The sequence below is a fragment of the Eumetopias jubatus genome, unplaced genomic scaffold (genome assembly GCF_037043125.1).
Source record: "Eumetopias jubatus isolate StellerSeaLion01/CBP00866 unplaced genomic scaffold, mEumJub1_p1.0 scaffold_1, whole genome shotgun sequence".
Classification (NCBI taxonomy): domain Eukaryota; kingdom Metazoa; phylum Chordata; class Mammalia; order Carnivora; family Otariidae; genus Eumetopias; species Eumetopias jubatus.
The window spans coordinates 59,011,216-59,028,618 of record NW_028274807.1 but is presented as its reverse complement, the minus strand read 5'-3'; the positions used below and the strand labels follow the sequence as shown (position 1 = coordinate 59,028,618).

Below are 17,403 nucleotides of genomic sequence, written 5' to 3'. Positions count from 1 at the left end.
AACAGAAGCAGGGGGAGTGGGAGAGGGAGAAGTAGGCTTCCCGCCAAGCAGGGAGTCCAATGTGGGGCTCGATCCCAGGACCCTGGGATCTTGACCTGAGCTGAAAACAGACGCTTAATGACTGAGCCACCCAGACGCCCCTAAGATACCATCAATTGTAACATACTCTTCTATTACACTCCAGAAATTGCAGGACAGATATTAATTTCACAGTTGTTAAAATGTGGGGGGAAAATGTATTTCCTAGAAACAATAATATATGGTATTAAAACTGAATACAGTACAGTAATATTTATACAGAAGGTCAAACTTGTCCACTATCATTAGAATCAAGACTAAGAAATAGAAAAACAGATCTCTAAACTGCTAAAAATGACTGTCTTTAGGTTTCTACAGTCTCGAGACCTTCATATTGTCTTGACTCAATTTATGCATAATTAAAAATTTTTACCTAATATTTTAGGTCACTGCAGATTTAAAGTAACAAAATACCAAATTATTAGAGAGCTACACTCCAAGAATAAATAAAAAGTAGGTAATAAAAGAGATTATGAATTAAGGGCCATAAGAATGACCTATAACCATCAAGGAAAGGTCAATTTGGGTTTATTATTTTCTAAGAAATATAGGAAGCAACTTGGCAATTTGCAAAAGACCCTTAAAATAAATGTTCAAACCCTGTGATTATAAATTGTACCTCTGGGAATATATTTGACATGTGGATAAGGATTTATTTACATATGTGTTTAACACTGCAAAAGTGAAAAACAAGAAATAGCTTTAAGATCTAATAACAAGGGGTGGCTGGGTGGCTCAGTTGGTTAAGTGGCTGCCTTTGGCTCAGGTCATGCAGGATCCCAGGGTCCTGGGATAGAGCCCTGTATCAGGCTCCTTGCTCAGCGGGGAGTCTGCTTCTTCCTCTCTCTCTGCCTGCCGCTCTGCCTACTTGTGCTGTCTCTCTGTCAAATAAATAAATAAAAAATATTTAAAAAAATCTAATAACAAAATGAAGTATTAGTTTATTTGAAATCCTACAGTCTTCCCCCAACCCCAGTGTATTTAATAATAATAATGAAATTTCTTGTGTTAAATAGTCTACAAGTGCAAGTTCAGAATACCAAGCACCGTCCTTAGCAAATTCTCTTCTGAGAGGACCCTTAACCTTCATGGCCTCTGAGCACTGCAATGGCTGTTTTGCTTTTGGATAGGTTGTCTCAGATAAACTGTGGCTGAAGTGACCGTACCAATTAAAAAAAATGTCAGCAGTCGTGTATGAGAATTATCCCCCCCTGCCTTTTTTTTTTAAAGATTTTATTTATTTTTTGACAGAGAGAGACAGGGAGAGAGGGAACACAAGTGGGGGGGTGGGGGGAGTGGGAGAGGGAGAAGCAGGCTTCCCGCCGAGCAAGGAGCCCGATGTGGGGCTCAGTCCCAGTACCCTGGGATCATTACCTGAGCCAAAGGCAGACACTTAACGACTGAGCCACCCAGGCACCCTGAGAATTACCCCCTTTAAAAGTAATCAACCTAGAAATTTTTCAGCTACTTAAAAAAAAAAGTCACTGCTCAAAATACTAAGAAACTTCTCTTGAAAACTGCCTACAATTACCATATCACTCTATTAAATGTTAATTAGGGAGAAATTTTCTGGATTGTTTTCCCAAGCAAACATATCACGAACAGCCAACCTGGCCAAATATAAGCAATACACATATCTGAGAACAATATACATAGGAGAGTCAGCGCCAACAGTGTTGCAGTGAAAATGCTATTACATTTGTATTATAAAGTGATATTTATGTATTCAAATGGATCTGTCCTCTCACTTATTTCATGGATGGAAGAGAAGAGATAGAAGGTTTACAAGTGTACAAAGACACATTAACCCAATGTTAAAAGAAGCATTACCATAAACAGGTTCACCTTCAACTCAGGAATTCATAAAATCTCTGCAATGAAATTATGACCTAAAAGATAAAGTGTGCACAGAAGTGGGAAGGAATGCTGCCTAGTATAGGTTAGAAAACACTTTACAACATGGACTTAAAGGTCTGACTAGTCAAAAGTTCACAGACATTTCCAATTCAGAGGGCAAGAAGTTGCATTTCTAATGGTTTGCCTAGTATTCCATGATTAATAACAACTAGGGTTTATTTAACTAAAGTGGCTATGGGAGAGAAGGATTTAATCACAGAGAGAAGTTTTCAATAATATGGTTTGCTAAAATTAACTTCCAGTTCCTCCTGGTATGTGTTCCCAGTCTTCAATATTGCTCCTTTGTCATACTTGCTACTGCTGTAATTAAAAATCTGTAAACAGAGCTGTTCAATGTCTGTCTCCACTGCCAGACTATAAATGCCAGGGAAACAGGGACTGTACCTGTTTCATTCACTGAGTACCCCAATTACATAGTAAAGCACCCTGACACATAGTAGACAACTACTAAATACTGCTCAGTGACAATAATGACAAAGGTTGTGTGGGAGATAAGCACGCTCATTCACTGAGTGAAAACTGATACAACACCTTTGAAGTGCACTAAATACATACATACTTTGGCCTAAGGCCCAATGGCCAAGATATAAAAAACCAGTATTTAGCTGAGGCCAAAGATAAAACCAAACACCATCATCAAAGAATGACCTTCTAATACAAAAACTTTTGTTAGAAGTTGAAAATCTTGAAATTTTAATGGTTATTTTGCTTATTATGAATGCTAGAACACCAAATCATTCTACAAAGGATAAAATCTCTATTGTTCTGCCTGGTATTATTATTTAAAAATCTATAAACATTAATTAGCTCAAAATGGCTATATAACACAGATATAAGTGGACAACTGACTTTTGACAAAAGTGCAAAGGCAATTCAGTGGGGAAAGTCAGTTTTTTAATAAGTGGTATAACAAGTCTAAATGCAAATGCAAAAAAAAGGGTACTTCAATCCATACCTTGTAGCATATACAAAAATAAACTAAAAATGGATGGTAGACCTAAATGTAAAACCTAAAACCATAAAACTTCCTTTGTGATCTTGGACTAGGTAGATTTATTAGATATAATACTCAAAACACAATCCATAAAAGAAAAAATTGAGAAATTGTACTTCATGAAAATTAAAAATTTTTGCTCTTCAAAATATTGTTAGAAGAAAAAGCCAAGTTCCAGATTGGGCAAAAATATTTGCAAAGCATAATGTAATAAAGGACATATCTAGAATATATTTTAAAATTCAAAACTGGATTAAAAAAACACAGTTAAAATGATGATCAAAGGGTTTGAACATATACTTTACCAAAGAAAATAGATGGATGGTAAATAGATGGTAAATAACTACATGAAAGATGCTTAACATCATTAGAAAGATGCAAATTAAAAGCAAATAAAATGCCACTCCACACGTAATAGAACGGCTAAAATTAAAAAGACTGACCATAGGAAATGTTGGTAAGGATACAGAACTAGAACTATCATATACTGGTGGTAGGAATGTAAAATGACACAAGCATTTGGGAAAACAATTTGGCAGTTTCTTAAAAAGTCAGACAGACACCTAACATATGATCCAGCTGTTCTACTCCTTGGTATTTACCCATAAGAAATGAAAGCTTATGGGGCACCTGGCTGGCTCTACTTGTGATCTGGGGAGTATTAGTTCAAGCCACACACTGGGTGTAGAGATTACTTAAAAATAATAAGATCTTTCTATGATGAACATATACTACTTGGTTAAAAGTTTTTAAAACAATAAAAGTTAGTTTAAAAAAATAAGATCTTTAAAAAATACCTTAAAATAAAAACAATTTAAAAAAGAAATGAAAGCTTATGTCCAAAGACTTTTATATGGATGTTTATAGCAGCTTTATTCATAACAGCCAAAAAGTGGAAAGACAACCCTAATATTTATCAACAGATGAATGGATAAACAAATCGTGGTATAGTTATACAGTGGAATAGTACTCAGCAATGAAAAAAAAAATGAAACACTGAAACGCTTAACAACCTGGAAAAAATCCCAAAATAATTATGGTAAGTAAAAGGCAGACCAAAAAAAATGGTTCTATTTAGGTAAAATTTGAGAAAATGCAAACTAACCTACAGTGACGGAAGAAAGATCAATGGTTGCTTAGAAATGCATAGTGGGGAGGTATGGAAGGAAGGGATCACAAGGAAGCATGAGAAAAAACCTTTTGGAGGTAATGACATGTTCACTATATTGATTGCAGTGATGGTTTCACAGGTATATACATACATCAAAACATCAAACTGTACAGTTTAAATATGTGTATGTCAATTATACCTCAATAAAACTATTTTTTTCAAAAGCACAAAGTATTAGCAATATGACTCCTATAGGGCATAAATGCTTACATAGTATATATCACATTCGTTTTTGTTTTTACTTGTCAACTAATAGTTATAGGAGACAACATGGCTTATGAAACTCATAAGAGAATCTTAACCCCAGGAACATCACAGGGGGAACCATCAAAAACAGCCAAACAGGTTTTTGTCTGTTTCTTTAAAATGAATTTACGTGGCTCCTGATAAGGCTGTATGAGCACACTTCAATACTGTCAAGTTCAGCAAATCCTGGGAATACTTAACAGCTCAGGAATACAGAAGTCAGATATGCCTTTAAAGTACTTACTCATCTATGTTTTCAGAACAGGACTTAATGGCAATATCTTGGATGAGGATCTGGGAAAATCTTAACCCTATCTTGAATGAATTTTTGAAACATGAGGTATAGAAAGGTTTGCCTTCCAAGACAAAGGTTAAGCTCTAATATTTTGGATATCAAAGTTGCTATGGTTCAATGACTCATTCAGAGGATAAAGGTAGAGGGAGAGTTATTGTCTATTGTTTTATACTGCTCTAGTTTGAAGTAGAAATAGTTCACAATAAAGAACTGATAGCCTGTTTATCTCTGCCTCTTTATAGGTATTTCCCCCACCCTCGTTATCCAACAGTATCTTTGGGTGAGGATGAGATCATATTTAAAACACACACATACACACACCCTGCTGAACAATAGCAAGTACTATAAATCTGCATTCAAGTACTGTAGGTACATTCGAGCACTGTAGGTACACTAAGCTGGGACCTGAGCAGATTCTGTATTTTGTCTGCTTTGGATCACATTAAAAAATTTGGTGTCAGTCAGCCTCCTTTTTGAATTAATGATAATTTTTTCCCTTTCTTGAAACCAATGAGACAGAGGACACTGAGCAGAAGTATATTTAAAACAATCTGTGGTTGGGGAACCTGGGTGGCTCGGTCTTAGTTAAGGTGTGCCTTTGGCTCAGGTCATGATCCCAGGGTCCTGGGAGAGAGCCCCTGTCGGGCTCCCTGCTCAGCGGGAAGCCTGCTTCTCCCTCTCCCACTCCCCCTGCTTGTGTTCCCTCTCTCGCCGTGTCTCTCTCTGTCAAATAAATAAATAAAATCTTAAAAATAAATAAATAAATAAATAAATAAATAAATAAATAAAACAATCTGTGGATGTTGTGACTCAGCTGAATAAACCCCCCCCCCCATTGCCCAATTCTTCATTACCTAAGACCAGGACTTACTGATTACTGAAGACCCATTTTCACAAGAAAATACATAATTATTCATACATCTAGCTATCACATTCACAGTGGTCTTATTAATTGGCAATCCGATTCCCTATTTAATTATTTGAAAGCACTTACATAATTGTTTTGGTACATAAAATTGGCAACTTTCACAATTATTAACGATCATAGCATTTTACTCTTTTAATAATATACATTGACAATTGTAGCATTTTGCTCTTTCAATGGTACACATTCAAACTTCAGTTTATAGCATTTCAACGCATAAATCACATAAGCAACACTGCAAATCATAACAAGAATACTAACCATTATTTGAAAGTAACAAGAAGTCCAAATGTCATACTTTGTTCTTACACTGACATTGCTACACTGAGTAGATACGATGGGTAGCCTATGCTATCACAAGATGGTAGATCACTCATAATTCACAGATGCTAGAAATGTTCAAGGCATTTAGCTACTCAGCTTCCCAAAGACTCAAGCTAAATGATTTGGCAGATTTCAGCACAATATTGAGGACAAATCTGAACTTTTGTGCATTGCTAAATTGGAGAGTAATTTGGCCATACCCACCAGATTTCAAAATATACATATCCTTTGACCCAGTTTTTCTATCTCCAGGAATTTCCTTAATGTGTACAAAATGTCCTATTATCAAAATATTATAGGCTGTTTCTTATAGCAAAAGTTTGTAAACATCCATTACTATGGAGACTAGTTAAATAACTTGTCATACTATAAATAGCTGTAATACTCGGCAATATTAAGATAGACTCTGGAAAGAGAGGCCCTGGATTCAAATCCTGAGTCCTATTATGAATTGTGTGACATTGCTGGGCATTTAACCACCCCATGCCTGATTTGCTTCATTTATGAAATGGGGACAAAAACAGCACCTATTTCATAAGGTTTCTGTGAGGCTTCCATGAATGAATACAACTAAAACATTAAGAAAAGTGCCTGGATCAGTAGTAAACTCTGAATAAATATTACATATGATGATGATGACACATTAGTACAATTGAATACTAGACTATTATTTAAAAGAATGATGTAGCTTTAACTGTACAAATGTGGAACGATCCCCAAGATAACATTGCTAAGTGAAAAATGTAATGTCCAGAACAATGTGGAGAGGTATTACCTTTGTGAAAAAAAAATTAGGATTGAGAGAGGAGAAAATAGACACATAGAAGTACATAATTTTTACTGCATTTGTACATGTATTATCCATTCAACTTGATTAAAAATATTATTGAATGATTCAATGAGTGCTAAAACAAGCCAAGTAATAAAATTACTATACATACCTAACTGAACAAAGAGCACAGTAACTAAATAATAATGGTAAATATTTATATAGATCTTATTATGTGCCAATATTAATCACTTTTCTTATATAATTCATTTAATCCTCACAACACTTAAAAAGTAAATACTCTTATTATCTTTATTTTAAAGCTGAGAAAAATTAAGAAAGATAAAAGCAACTTCCCCCAAAGTCACACTGCTAGGAAGTAGCAGAGCCAGGATGTGACCCAGTCTATCTCCAATACTTATGCCTTTAACTATGTTAAAGTTAACATAGTTATATTATGCTATGTTGCCTCTCAATACTGCTTGAAAATTACTTGTTATTTACATATACCCCAATTCTTTTCAAAAAGAAATTTGTATGTGTTGTGATAAAGAACATATATACCATCAAGTTAATAATAATGGTAATGAAAAGAGGAAAACAAAAAAGATGAACATGAGAAACGAATACAGATGCTTTAAACATGCAACAAATCCAACTCTAAAGCATCTGCCTTTTTTTTTTTTAAGGTTTATTTATTTGTCAGAGAGAGAGAGAGCACAAGCAGGGGGAACAGCAGAGGGAGAGGGAGAAGCAGACTCCCCACTGAGCAGGGAGCCTGCTACGGGACTCGATCCCAGGACTCTGGGATCATGACCTGAGCGGAAGGCAAATGCTTAACCAACTGAGCCACCCAGCTGTCCCTGACATTTTCTATTACAGCCTTGAATGATGTATTAACTTCAGTCTCTTAAAAGGACTGAAATAAAGTATTAAATAATTGTCAATACTTTTAATTTTGCCTCTTTAAAGACCTTATTTGAGGGGCATCTGGCTGGCTCAGTGGGTAGAGCATGTGACTCTTGATCTCATAGTCATGAGTTCAAGGCCCATGATGGCCGTAGAGCTTACTTAAAAAAAAAAAAAAAGATATTCTTATTTGAAGGTTTCCTAAGGAGAGTTACTCATGTATCTAGTTTTTTGGGTTTTTTTAATTAACTAAAACTCAAATGTGGACTTTTCCTTATTCTGATTTTGTCATATGATTAAGTCAGGTGATATACCCCATATTTGTGCAATATGCTCTGTATCTCCCAGGCATAAAGAATTTCTGGAAAACTTAATATCTACACCAAAAATAAAAGGTATATTTGCAACCCAGTCTGGTAATGCCTAGCATTTCCCTGCACATTTTTTAAAGATTTTATTTGACACACACAGAGAGAGAGAGAGAGAGAGAAAGAGCACAAGCACGGGGAGTAGGAGAGGGAGAAGCAGGACCCTAAGATCATGACCTGAGCGGAAGGCAGACACAACCGACTGAGCCACCCAGGTGCCCCTCCCTGCACATTTTTAATGACAATTTCTTACTGAATACACAATGGTTACCACCTATACAAAATTAAGAAGTTATGGAGTTATCAAAATAATTTATACACTTTCCCCTCTGACATGAGAATAAATGAGTCAAAAAATATTTCAGATAATTGCCATTTCTGGTCATTTCCAGTGGTATTTTCCTCCTTACTAATTCCTTTTTTGCCCTACCAGAACGTTTATTTTTTTTTAATGTCAATGGTTTTGTTTTTTGTAATTACAGAAACACTATGTTCATTATAAAAAATAAAAAGACAAAAATCTAGAAAAGTGTAAGGACAAAAGTAAAAATCACCTGAAATCCCCATCCAACCACTCTGAGATGGCTACCAAACATTTTGGTGACTATCTTTTCCTGCAATTCATCTCGTATAGACATGCGTAAACAGTTTTACATGCATATGTTATTGAGGGTACTCTTTTTTCTTTCTTTCTTTTTTCTCTTGCTTATTTCCTCCTTCCAATGTTAACAACTGTTTAAGCATACACAAAACTCAGTGTTTTTTCAACTGTTTTACAAAAATGGGATCTCATTACATACATTTCTCTAACTTTGCCTTTGTCACTTAAGATACATGATGGAGATCCTTTCAACTCATCAGTATAGATTTAACTCCTATTTTTTAGTAACTTGAAAGATATTCTATGATATGCCTGTGCCACGATTTATACAATGATACTCCTATCGACAGACATTCCCTTTGTTCCCAGGTTTTGCTACTATAAAACATTGCTAGAATCAACATTCACGCAAATGCTCGTCTTTCTTTTTTTTTTTTTTTTAAGGTTTTATTTACATTTGAGAGAGAGAGAGTGCACAGGAGCGGGAGGAGGGGCAGAGGAAGAGGAAGAAGCAGACTCCCCACTGAGCAGGGAGCCCGACAAGGGGCTCAATCCCAGGACCCCGGGATCATGACCTGAGCCCAAGGCAGACACTTAACCAACTGAGCCACCCAGGTGCCCCACCTTGTCTTTATTTCTAAGGAAAAGACGCCACAGAGAGGGACTGCTGGATGGAAGAATATATATTTTCAATATTAACAGATACTGCCTGATTGTTTACTAAAAAAACTGTAACAATTCACATCTCCACTAACATCCTATGAGAAAATCCTTTACCGCAGATCCCTACTAGCAGTAGGTATACCACTTAATTTTTGCTAGTCAGAAAAGAATATTTCATTGTTAGCATATCGATTACTAGTGAGGTTTTTAATTTTTTTTAAAGATTTTATTTTATTTATTTGACAGAGAGAGACACAGAGAGAGCAGGAACACAAGCAGGCTTTCCGCTGAGCAGGAAGAGGGAATGGGAGAGGGAGAAACAGGCTTCCCCATGAGCAAGGAGCCCGAGGCGGGGCTCTGTCCCAGGACCCTGGGATCATGACTCCAGCTAAAGGCAGACGCTTAACAACTGAGCCACCCAGGTGCCCCAACTAGTGAGGTTTTATGTCTTTTTTTTATGTTTGTTGAATGGATTTCTCTTCTATGAAGTTCTGATCACACGTTTATCTATGTTTCTATTGTATGAACTTTTACTTAATATGTAATAGTTCTTACAAATGTTAACTCTTTAGCTGTTATACATATTTCAAACACTTTTTTTTCCAATCTGCCTTTTGTCCTTTATCTTTGCCTTTGAAAACTACTACATCTAGACTGTATGTACAAAGAAAATTCAGGGGATTGGTATTTCAAATATTTTATTGTTTACATTTATGCTTTTAATCCCTCTGAAATTATTTTGTGCCTATGCTGCAAAGCAGCAGCTCCATTTTATTTTCTTCTAGGCAGATAAGTTGTATCAGTTACATTTACTATATATGTGCCATTTTCTCCCAGTGGATTGAAATAGAGCTTTGTCATGTATTAAATTCCTTTATATGCTGGGATTTACTTCTGCTTTTAAAATTTTGCTGTGCTTATATAAGCCTAAAAATACATCTGCAGTGATAAAATTAAATAATTTATTTAGTTATCTGGATAAATTGAAACATTTTCACTTAAGACATTCAGATAATTAAGAAATCATTATTTAAATGTCTTAATTCTCCATATCAAATTAAAAAAAAAATTTTGCTGCCCAAAGCAATGACTATTGATTGTAGAAATTCACATACACAAAAGGAAGAGTAATAAATTCTAAATCTTTCTTTAATCTCTTAACCTAGAGATAATCACTTATTTTGATACATTTCCTTCCAACTTTTCCAATATCATGCTCTTTCTTCAATTTTACAAATATTTTCCAAATTAATTAGTCTTCTCCATTTTACTTTTAAATAAACACTCCTTTTTTATTAAAGAAATAACTAAAACAAAACATGAAGCCTGGTTGTTTTTCATTGCTCAAATACATCTGGAGCTCTTTTGCATCATACCAGGCATTATCCATTTTATTTTCAATGAAATATGCTTAACTATTTTTCAGAAAAGAAACAAAACATGACATGTTGTAGGCATAATTTTTAAAAAGGTTTATCACTGGGGCGCCTGGGTGGCTCAGTCAGTTAAGTGACTGCCTTCAGCTCAGGTCATGATCTCAGGGTCCTGGGATGGAGCCCCACATCGGGCTCCCTGCTCGGCAGGAGGCCTGCTTCTCCCTCTCCCACTCCCCCTGCTTCTGTTCCCTCTCTTGCTGTCTCTCTGTCAAATAAATAAATAAAATCTTAAAAAAAAAGGTTTATCACCCAAAAAACAATATTATAGACACCATTAAGATTCAAAACTGAAAATTTTTTGATACCAAAAAAATAGCACAGGTTAAATCTGAAAATACCTATGAATACTAATTTTTAAAAACAGTCTAATCATGGTTGTAAAATTTATTAAATAGAGCTAACTATAAACAGATATAAAGGGGAATTTTAAATAAATTAGTCATAGATAATTTTATTCACAGTAGTTAGCTAATTTTAAAAACAGCTTTGATAGTTTCAAGTAAAAATAAGTCTATACTGTGAATATATATATCCATTCCAGTTCTCTTCATAAATACATACACACAAAAACATATATATGTATATATATGTATTTACTATATATACAATATGTATATATTATATGTATAAAAGAATACACTCATACAAACCAGAGTCACTTTCATTTCACAATAGGAAAAAACAGAATTGTAATACTTTTAAAGTTTCTACAGAAGGAAGTTAAATGGAAAACAATGACCACAATTTATTTCACCAAAATATAGAAGTTGACATTACATTCAATAAAATCCTCATAAAATCTTACCTTAGAACAAATGAGTATAAGTAATAAATTTTTCAGGATTAAAGTGAAACATAAACTCATGATAACTATACTTTACTGTTTAATTTACTGGTATTTTCCAATATAAAACCACTAATTTTTGTGAATCATGAATTTAGAAGGAAAAATTTTTTACTGCAGCTCATGTCCCTGTTATATTCTCTACATTCCCCTGTCTACTTCATATGAGGACAAAAATGAGATATGACATGTAAAATAAAAGGCAAAATTTTTAAACATAAGCATAAACTCAAAAGTCCCTGCTCTATAGCTCTGTACAATTTTAATACATTTCTATAACCCACTATAGGGATAAAAATTTAGAAAGAGAAGAACTACCTCCTTAAATTGATTCCACATATTAATAATCATAAGCTTTGGAAAATCTATATAAAAAATATTAAGTCACTGCAGTTGCCAAAATAATGGGACTTATGTTGATATTTCTCAGCTTCTATTGATAAATCTGTTTTAGAATCTTTGCTACAAGTGCATTTTTCTAGTTCCTCTATTTTTTGGTAATAACCTCAACAAATTCTATTTCTTTCTCTAGATCCCAAACCTGTTCCTCAATTTTATAAGACGCCTTAAGTGTCCTTTAAAAATTCAGTATATAGGAGGTGCATGGGTGGCTCCATCAGTTAAGTGGCTGCCTTCCGCTCAGGTCATGATCCCAGGACCCTGGGATCCAGCCCCACATTGGGCTCCCTGCTCAGCTAGGAGCCTGCTTCTGCCCCTCCCCCCGGCTCAAGCTCTTTCCGCTCCCTTGTGCGCTCTGTCTCAAATCTTAAAAAAAATTTTTTCAGTACATAAAACCAAACCAGATAGGAGTAAAGTTAACAAAAATTTACGAAGTATGTACTAGGCCCCCTGTATTCATGATATAATTTATAATTTAATAGCACCTATGGGATAAACTTAAATATGAGAAAATTTAAGTTTAGATTAAATAAACTGTCCAAGGTCACACAGCCTAAGTAAGTGGTAGGGCCAGAACCTGAACCCAGATCTGTATGATTGGGAAATCTATTCTCATAAAATCTACAGTATATTGCTTTACATTTAAATACCACTTAGTTTTTAAAATACTTTCACATAGATTACTTAGGGTTTATCTCACTTGAACTCACAATACCCTTGAGAGGAAGATTCTCAAGTATCAAATCCTAAGCCTCCACTCCCAACTTTACTTTAAAAAGCATGTAACTAAAGTGGCAAGGCTGAACACTCATCCTCTGATTTTTATTTTAGTGCTGTATCACTTGTAGCCTACACAGAGCCACATTTTTTTTAAATTTTATTTTATTATGTTATGTTAATCACCATACATCATTTTTTTTTTAAAGATTTTATTTGACACAGAGAGAGCGACAGCGAGAGAGGGAACACAAGCAGGAGGAGTGGAAAAGGGAGAAGCAGGCCTCCTGCGCATAACAGGGAGCCCGATGCGGGGCTCGATCCCAGGACCCTGGGATCATGACCAGAGCCAAAGGCAGAAGCTTAACGACTGAGCCACCCAGGCGCTTCACATCATTAGTTTTTGATGTAGTGTTCCGTGATTCATTGTTTGCGTATAACACCCAGTGCTCCATTCAATATGTGCCCTCTTTTAATACCCATCACCAGGCTAACCCCCACCCCTCTCCCCTCTAGAACCCTCTGTTTCTCAGAGTCCATAGTCTCTCATGGTTCATCTCCCCCTTCAATCAACTCCCCTTCATTTTTCCCTTCCTAATATCTTTTTTTTAAACATAAAATGTATTATTTGTTTCAGAGGTACAGGTCTGTGATTCAACAGTCTTACACAATTCACAGTGCTCACCATAGTACATAACCTCCCCAATGTCCATCACCCAGCCAACCCATCAGAGCCACATTTTGACAACTCACTCTTCTTCCCTTCTCTTCCATATTTGGATGATAACCATATCTGCTAGTAAACATATACGCTGTGAAAATATGTTGATCACTGCATTAATAAATTCTACGTTTCTGTCTATCCATGATTTGGATGGTTATTATTACCAATTTATATTTGAAAACTAATACCTAGTACACAACTTTAGAAGGAGCTATGATTTTTTTTTTAAGATTTTATTTATTTATTTGACAGAGAGAGACACAGCGAGAGAGGAACACAAGCAGGGGGAGTGGGAGAGGGAGAAGCAGGCTTCCCGCGGAGCAGGGAGCCCGATGCGGGGCTCGATTCCAGAATCCTGGGATCATGACCTGAGCCGAAGACACTTAACGACTGAGCCACCCAGGCACCCCAGAAGGAGCTATGATTTTTAAGAGGTTTAAAACTAGTTTAACCTTCCTGTCAAACATTCATCCAATAAATAAATAAATAAAATTTACTAAAGACTCATCAGGTACTTCAGCATCCTGGTTCTAAAGACAACAGTAGAGTCACTATCCTTGAACTCCTAGAAGCTTTATGGTTTACTAAGGAACAGCCCAGCCAACAGTAATCAAATACAATGTGCTAGAAGTGAAAATAGAAGAACAGAAAATACTGTGTGTGCTATAGGACTAAGGGGCTAGTTCTGCCAATAGGGGGACAAAGCATTTTTGGTGGTGCTGATAATCTATAAAGGCAGAGAAATGTTAAGAAAGACTTCGACCTCAGAGTAAGCAGTGTCAGGGACCTTAACACAAAAACTCTTGTGGGTCAATCACTGTTGGGACTACAGCACAATTCCCCAGTGAATGTTAAGGTTTTTCCATGTAATACTCATAAACTGATAAAAAGCTAGTTTCAGGGGCGCCTGGATGGCTCAGTCAGTTAAGTGTCCGACTCCTGATTTTGGCTAGGGTCATGATCTCAAGGTTGTGGGATCAAGCCCCAAGCCTCGGGCTCTGCGTGCTCAGGCGTGGACTCTGCTTAGCCTCTCTCTCTGCTCCTACCCCAGCTCTCTCTATCTCTAAAATAAATAAATAAAATCTTAAAAAAAAACAACAAAAAAAGGCAAACTAGTTTCAGAAATGGCTTTCTAGCTTCAAATCACTTGTTTGTGTATGAATTATGCATAATGTTAAAGCTCTTTTTTACACTCAACTTTAATAGCAACTTAGTCCAATTCCTGTTGCTAATTTCATTAGTGGTCTAAGCTACTGCTTTCAGAGTTCCCTAAAATTGGGGAAATTGTGAAGTAAAACTGCAGACTCATTCACAACCTCTTTCATATTGACATCTTCCCCTCTAGGATTCAATGCTCTTTAGCTGGTTTTTCTCTTTCCTACTTTGGTCTCACCCAGACAGGACTGGTTTGGACTTCCAGAGCTTTTAAAAAATGTGGCTTATTTGGTGGAATGTCACCTGGCCAATGAAGCAACACTGCTTATGTTTTTCTCTCCTCTAGAGATCAGAGAACGTCACTCTGGAGCAAACTAATGGATGAAACTATATTTATTTTGGTAGCAGGCAGGGCTACATAAACATAGTGGTCTTGTTTATTACATAGGGAAAGCAAGAAACATTTTTAAAGTTATGTTTTCTAGCAAGGAGCATCAATAGGTCAGTTTTTCTATTTTGAACTTACTATAAAAATATTTTGTTAAATATTATACTAGAATTTTAACCTTTTGTTCCCCTTAACAAAATCAGTTTATTGTAGAGAATTTGGATGATACAGAAAAACAAAAACAAATCAGTCACATCCACTACTCAAAGATAAAGAATTCCATCTTCCTCACTTTTCAGCCGTCTTTCTAATGGATTCTTTTATTTCGTTGGCTAGAAAACTACAAGGTTTAACAGAGGATATGACTTTACAGATTTAAAAAAAGTGTAATTTAAATTTTAAAGATCATAATTTCTGTAAGACCTTTCAATTTAAAAGAACCAGGGGACTTTCTGAGTTTGCAGTATAAATAAAAGAGTTTAACCCCAAACTGAAAAACACTCTTCCCTAAAGCACATTGTTTAGGGTCAAAACACTGGTTACTACATTATATATGAAGTGGGAGTACATTGGGCTGGGCAAAAACCTAAGCAAAATAATTCTGTATTTACACAAAACACTATTCATCAAAATCTGAAGAAATCACTTGGAGTTATACAAATTGGAAGGCTAAGGAGTAATATAAGTGCTACTTAATATAAATTTACCACTGGTCAAGGAATTGATTGGGAACAGCAATTAAGTAGGATTTCACGCAGAAAGGACAAAAGAGAATATCAAAAGCAGAAAATATGAAGTAAAAGATATCTTGACTTAAACTTCTTACCTCTAAATTTAAGGTCAAATTGGTTTCATTTTATTTCCAGCCCAATCAGTTTCTTAAGAATTACTTCCCTGTCGGGGAACCCAGTCACTTTTCCATAAGCTAGTCTGAGTCTCCGGCAGAGCACGAAACCGCAACACCATCATCTTTCAACGCCTCCCCATTCAATTGAGACTGTCGCATTACCAACACCTCCTGTTTTGAAGCCAATACATCTTTATTCTTTCAACTGTTTTCCCCCTTCCTCCACCATAAAATCAGAGAAAGGTAAAAGGCCTGTTTTTACCCTTCCAGGCCCAACCAAATTCTGTGAACATCTACAGAACGCCTCACACAGGGAGGTCAGATTAAAAACTCCGAATTACTGAGAAAGCGCATTCGGAGCAAGCTTTACAGTGACTCCGCAGTGAGGGCCACATCAGTGACATTCTCTCCCAAGCCTGTCTCACCGGAGACGCCTCTGCCTCCAGGGTTTTTCCTACCTCCCAGCTTCCCAGCCCAAGGCTGAAGACTGAGCAGGGCCTCTGCAAAAGAATGGGCTTTGGAGAATAAGACCTGGAGACTACTGCGGACCCTGAGAAATGGCTGAACCAAACCCACTACCCGAAGCCCCAGACTCCGAATAGGGAACCATAATGGCCGCACTCACCCCCAACCCCAGGAAAGGTGGACGTCTCACCCCTAAGTGGCGGGGGCGACCACAGTGGGTGAAGCGAGGGTCAGAACTGGAAAAAAGAGCTCCTAGCCAGTGCAGGATGACAGCGGGGAGGAAGCCCCGGACAACGGAGGCCGCCGTTCACACTTTCTCTTCTCTTCCCACCCACTCTCCTATTCCCACCAGTTGCCGGTTACCGGTCGCCGCTCACCTACCGGGTCGTGAGGTGCAGAAACAGTACCGATCACGGACCAGAGGCTCTGTCACTGCGGGAGGGGAAGTCTTCAGCTGCAGAAGGGGGCGGGCCTAGACAGTCACGTGACCCCGAGCTCCGCCCTGCCGCCCCCAGGCGGGCGTGCTGCGTTGCGGGGATCTGTATTTTTGCGAATCGTTTTAACATTAACTTTATTGCGATGAAATCAGAGAAAAACAAAAATTTCACAAAGATTGTGTCGTAAAGCGTAATGTAGAGGGCGTGCGTGAAATGGGTTAAAGTGCATTGCTAAGGAAGTGACGTTTATGCTATGGTCTAGGGACCGGAAATGGCGACGACGTTGTCCACAGTGGCCCGCCGGTAAAATACCAGGCTGAATCCCAGGCAATCACATGATCTCAAAACTTGGATCGTGCTGGACAGAAGCCAAGTTATCCGGCCGATTGTTAATTACGTTGGTCTTAAAAAAACATCTCATTTGTTTGAGTATGCTACAGATTTCTTATAAAATCTTATTAGGAGACAGCGTTTGAAGGTCATTCTGGAAACTACCAACTGGAAGAACAGGACCGGGTCGGGGAAGATTGATCTTGCTAAAATTGGAGAAGAGAGGGAGGGGTGGAAAAATCCAGATTTTACCGCCAGGGCCTACCGAGCAAGCCCCACAAGTACTGTCGTAAGGGATGGGAGGAGAAAGATGACGCCAGAGGCCACAGTCCAGTAGGAAAATGGAGGTCCTGAAGTGGAGGGGGAAGGGTGCGCGGAGGCCAGCAGTGCGGCTGCGCGCG

At 37.0% G+C, this 17,403-nt stretch overlaps 1 protein-coding gene across 2 annotated transcripts in view; it reads right to left on the bottom strand.

Annotated features, from left to right (window-relative positions):
- ATP6V1A (ATPase H+ transporting V1 subunit A) overlaps positions 1-16,719 on the bottom strand; it is a 58,448-nt gene extending 41,729 nt beyond the window's left edge. The window contains exon 1 of one of the 2 annotated variants that reach the window (XM_028110584.2): positions 16,617-16,719. The gene's annotated coding sequence lies outside the window, so the exon portion shown is untranslated. Of the gene's footprint in view, positions 1-15,749; positions 15,941-16,616 lie in introns of those variants that run through there. The other variant, XM_028110585.2, reaches the window with a different exon arrangement.
- Positions 16,720-17,403: the final 684 nt, after the last annotated feature.